Genomic DNA, 6,000 nt, shown 5'->3' on the forward strand with positions numbered 1-6,000 from the left:
AATATAGATTATATAAATACGAACACACACTCGTCACCGATTTTATTCAAGAATTCTCGCAATACCAATTATATGCGTATAGAATAATTATGTAACTAACGGAGGGAACCGTTCGTTTGTAATTTCGTCTTTGAATGAAAGTTTCAGCGACCATGTGTTTAAAAAAAACAAAAAAAAAAAAACAAAAAAAAATCTACGATAATTACGGTGGTGATGATTGATACACGATCATGCTGACGACGATGACGACGCAGCGGTAGAATTTCTAGGCTAATCATTTATTACACTTACGAGGAATGTCGCTACTATAGTGTTACCACTTTGATTATTCAATAAAAACGTGACGTTGACGGAATCGCTGTTGAATCCAGGTGTCTTGCATTTCTTTCCTCCCTCGCGTCCTCTAATTTTACATATCTTTATCAACGTCGCCGGAATTTTGGTAATTGCAAGGGGATGAAATTGTTGCAGTTATCAGGGTTGGAAATATAATAAAAAAGAGACCAATTTGCATTCTCATTTCCACGCTCCATTCGTTACTAAGTGATCGTTTATATATTTTTGTCATCTTTTGTGAAAATTAACATCGCCACAGAGATTTAGAATTATTATATTTCTCAGAGTTTGAACTTTGAAGACTTTGATTTCTGAGTAACTTCATCTGCAAATTTTGCTAATTACATACTCCAAGGTACATAATGCATGTAAAACATTGCTCGAACTTCGGTTTAGATAATAGCGTTTAACCGTGTTTTATTTTCGAAAAACGTATTGCAACATTTGACGAATTACAGTAATTACCATTTTGTAATATTAATGGACAAGACGGTTATCGGAGGAACGGCATTCCGGATCGGTGAAATTACGCGTCCTTTATTCGCGTCATTATATGCAAATTATATGTATAACGTATCAGAAAATTACGCCGGTCATTTTATTCGGGAATCGGAGCTCGCTGGGATGTTTGCCGCGTTACGATATTAATAAACGTATGAACAGTTACGTCTTTACGCGTCGAACGGGTTGCATTCCGGACTGCTGAAATTTCACAATCCTTTTTTCTCAAAAGGAACGCGATTCTTGCACGTTGTATCGTTGTACCGCTACACGTAGCTCGCTGGCGGGCTCGAATGATTCAGTCCACCTCGTTCGCGCATGATTTATTACGCTGCAACATTGTTCAGATAATGCTGCATTCCTAGTTTACGGACAGAACTCGTCCATTCGAGATCAACGTTGTCGGCGAACAAGGCACACCAATTACAGGATTAACAGTATCAACAGGTGGTGCAACTTTCGCGGACGTACAGTTTGCGGTTTAAGAATGTCAACGATCCTCGTAGGTATCGATCGAAACTTTAAAAATAAATTAAAAACTGAAAGATTAATGGTTCGCGGTGGCATTTGCGTGGAAACTCTTATCGAGAGTTCCTGGAGCATAACCGCGACTTCCATACATTCATTGATCAGACCCACAAAAACTGGCGTTTCGTTCAGGCTGACTAGATTTACGCCCACTCTGACTTTTCTTTTCAAATTCTTGCTTCAATTGTGCGTTCCCATTTTTCTATTATTATTTTTGGCTTTTTTGAAAAATTAATAATCACTTTAGAGACTAGTGAGATTGATCTAATATTTTATTTTTTGGAATTAAGAATGGGGAAGTTATGTAGGTGGCCTGTTTCAGGCGTCTTTGTACAGATTATGTGCTCCAAGAACGTGGGCAATTCCTTCCATCTTACTTGCATTTCTCAGGAGTCATCAACGCCACGCTCTAGCGACAGTAACTTGAAAAACTGCCGGGGAAGAAGGTAAGTGGACCAGTAGGTGACCATTCGAAAAACGACGTCCCAAAAACTTATATACATTTTTCAGCTCTCGCGGAGAGATCACGTAAAATTTATAGAACCACGTGTCAACTGCTTCTTTATTGTCGTGCATATAAAACTTCCCAGATTCACGTCCGCGAAGATTTTAAAATATTACTCCAACTTTCGATACTTCCATTGTTTTCCATTCCTTGTTCCAGGATTTATAATTTTGGAGTTCCACTTTATTATCACGCTTTATTGTAGTAACATTCATTCTTAACAGTGTTTTTCACTTTTTTCTGTAACGTGATCAAGCCTTAATGCGTAGAAATAACAATTAGCACAGTACCTCCCTCAATAATGGTCGCGACACGAACATTACCGAGGGATCACTGTTTCCATGAGAGTTATAATATTGTTTTGGTTCATATAAGTCTTCCAAGGACTGTAGTAGATATTCTAAGTGATTTCAACCCTTTGGTGTCTACTGATACCTATACCTAAACTGTAGGTTTGCAACCAAGACGTCTCCAATCATAGATTCTAGGATAGACCCATAACCAAGTTTAAATAAGACCCCAAATAGGATATTTCCACAAGAGTTATAACATTCTTTAGTTTCATATAACCATTCCAAGAATTTAAATTGATATTATAACAGTTTTCAACCCCCTGTTGCCTACTATCACCTACACCCAAATATTAAATTTGAATCCAGTACATTTCCAATCAATTGCACCCACAGATTCCAGGATGAATAACCAAAGCCCAAGTAAGCCCCATTCACAAGAGTTATAACACTGTTTTCGGTTCGTATAACTATTCCAAGACCAGAAAGCAATATCATAACTCTTTGCAACCCCCTGTTGCCAACTTCTGATACCCACACCAAAACGTAAGATTTGTTCCGAGTCCAGGACGCCTCCCATCGAAGGGACCTACGGATTCTACGTCGAAGGAGGATCGATTAGGAGACGATCGTCGATCCCCCATCGTCATCGACGAAGGTTAACTGTACAAGGGGAGCCGAGCGAACGCCGTGCACCGTCGGACAGTAGATTTCCGGTCGAGTTTAGCCAGCGGAGGGAACTGCAGCCCAGGAGTCCTCTGGCGAGCGAGAGTCCGCCAAGCTGGTTATTTTTAACCAGCCAACCTTGAACTTGCTGCCGCCACTGGTGCTGGGGCTGGCTGCTGCTGGGCTGTTGCTTGCTCGGTGCTGCTGCTGCTGCTGCTGTGATCCGATCACCAATAAAGGGACTTATCTAATTCTGAGAAAGGCGATCGGCTCTCTCGGCTAAAGGTAAGTACCCACGCTGTATTCCCACCAGCGGCGTGCCTCGTACGTACGTTATAGTACATCTTAGGCTCGGGGACCGTGGCCGGGGACACGGCCAGGGTACGCTTGAAAGGGACCTCTTAACATTCGCCAATATATGTCCCACGACGTTGTTGCCTCCGCCGGGGTTATGTTTAAAGATGTGCCCTCCGCCGCGGAACAATTGAACCGGGATATTGTTTGATCTTCTCTTTTCGTTTCGGCCACGGGGGCCTTTTTTAATTAGCCGGATCGGGGGATCGGATACGTCGGGAGCCTTGAACCTTTAAAAGAGTAGGGCACTCCGCGCGACCGGGCCTGGAATCTCAAGGTCCTTAACCCCTCGAGATAGCAATTAGCCTACACTGTGGCTACCGACTTTAAAGCTTCACATTTTCTGAGCTACATGCCCAAGTGTGTGGCTCTTTGAATTTAGAATTTTTCATTAACGAGACGTAGACCTTTGTAGATTAATGTAGTTTGAGGATAGTGTTGACTATGGGGGGGTAGGAAGTCTCTACTCTCTAGTCCTCAGAAGTGCTTCTTAGAAGAGTGACATTTGTGCAGTGGGTTTTCTGATTTGTTAGGGTATCAAAGGACAATTTTAGTAAACCTTAATTGCCATCAGTAGGAAGTCTAGAGTCCAGAAGAGTTTTAAAAAGATTAGGGCCTGAGTCCTCTCGAATTGAAGCATCGTGTCCCAGATCGTCGATGCGTCGGAAATTAAGTAAAGGATCGCGAATAACCCGGCAAAGTCTAAGCCTACTACCGACAAAACGTCGTAAATTAGGATTCACGGACAGCGGGACGCCGCATGTGCATAAACCAGAGGTCATTTCAACCATTATATCATTGCAGGCTGATTTCCATGGGTCCCGGAACAGTGCCGACGAAGGAAAGTCAGGAACCGCTCCTTTGACGTATACCGCTTGAACATGTTACGTCCGCGGATACGAATATATCAATCACGTACAAATACATCACCACCGTCACTGTGCGAAACCACACCGATAGGAGCCAGTTTTCGAAATTATTTTCTTCGACAACTACTCTCGAGAATTAATTTCTTTCACTCCTTGGTGAAAATTCATGTGTTAAATCCGTATAAAGCCTGTTTGGAAAGAGTTTTTGGCGTATGTACCGTTTTCGAGCGGTCGTAGGTATCCGTGAGCGTTCGCCGGCCGGATCTAAGGCATCCTAATCGCGGCTATCCGTCCGCGTAGCTGCACGTGTCCCGGTGCGCGCCGTTTTTCACGAGGAAGCGCAACAAAAGTGCCTCCGCGCAGGTCGTATACACAACCCCGGGTCGGCGGGGTATACGCGGTTGCATCTGCGTCAAGGAACGTCGGCATGTCCGTCTATGGTTCCCTCGGATGCTCGTGATAACTCCCGCGAGAGTTATGCGGTAGCCGCCACGAGATAACATAAACTCGCGCGTTATCTGATCGGACAATGCATCTGGTGATTTGTGGACTCACGAATGAGGTGACCTGCATACCGAGATACCTCGTACCGGCCGCTCTGCTCGTGGAGCTACGGAAACGGGTCCGTTTATTTCGCGTATTAATCCGCCAACGGGGGATCTGCATAGTCGCGTGACTCGTTTCTTCTGACCGGGCTAAACGACTACGCGAACTCCGGTTACGAAATAATCGCGTTACCGGTCGCCTTCGAACAACTGTGACACGAGGCTCGATCACCGAACTACGAACACGTTCAGAAATACTGTGCCTTATGCACGAATCGAGGCTACCATTCTTAAGGAAGGAGCCACGTGTAAAATGGTAGAACGAGAAGCGATATTTTACAATTTTTGTTACAAGAGTTTGATGGAATATTTCATTTTGATCGAAAAATTTGGGCACCGCTGTACGGAACGAACTATTTCTCGAGAAGCTTGAGCTTTTTCTGGTCGTCGATTGCGGTATAGTTCATCATAATGTAGCATGTACTTTTGCATTTTTCTACAGGTTTCTGCTGACCAGTGCTTACCACTCCTAATACTTTTGACAACGTAAAAGGATTACTACATGCTACTGCTTGCCTCTGCTGGTCCCTGCTGGTCCCTGCTTGCCTCTGCATGCCTCTGCTCGCCCCTGCTGACCACTGCTGACCACGTCTGATATATTTGGCATCGTATAACGATTACTACTGGCTACTGCCAAGCCTCTCCCAGCCTCTGCTGGCTTCTGCCGACCTCTGCTGACCACCGCTTGTATTTCTGACAACGTATAATGATTACTACGGACTTCTGCCTGCCTCCGCTGGACTCTGCTGACCGCTGCTGACCACTCCTGATACTTCTAACAACGTATAAAGACTACGACCAGCTACTGTCAGCCTCTCCCAACCTCTACTGGCCTCTGTTGACCACCGCTTATATTTCTGACAACGTATAACGATTACTACTGACTGCTGCCTACCTCCGCTCGCCACTGCTGACCGCTGCTGACCACTCCTGACACTTCTAACAACGTATAACGATTACTACGGACTACTGCTTGCTCCTGCTGGTCCCTTCATGCCTCTACATGCCTCTGCTGGCCCCTGCTGGCCCCTGCTGGCCTCTACTGGCCCCTGCTGACCGCTGCTGACCACTCCTGATACTTCCGACAACGTATAACGATTACTATGTGTTACTGCTTGCTCCTGCTGATCTCTACATGCCTCTACAAGCCTCTACATGCCTCCGCTGACCACTGCTGACCCCTGCTGACCCCTACTGACCCCTACTGACCCCTACTGACCACTACTGACCCCTGCTGACCCTTGTTAACAACTTCTGCCATGATATATATGTATTAAAACATTGTATAATGTAAATCTATGGCAATAAATGATATAATTACAAAGAATTCTATGTGTTCTCATCAT

The sequence above is a fragment of the Colletes gigas genome, unplaced genomic scaffold (genome assembly GCF_013123115.1).
Source record: "Colletes gigas isolate AHSC1104 unplaced genomic scaffold, ASM1312311v1 Colletes_gigas_Sc00011, whole genome shotgun sequence".
NCBI lineage: Eukaryota > Metazoa > Arthropoda > Insecta > Hymenoptera > Colletidae > Colletes > Colletes gigas.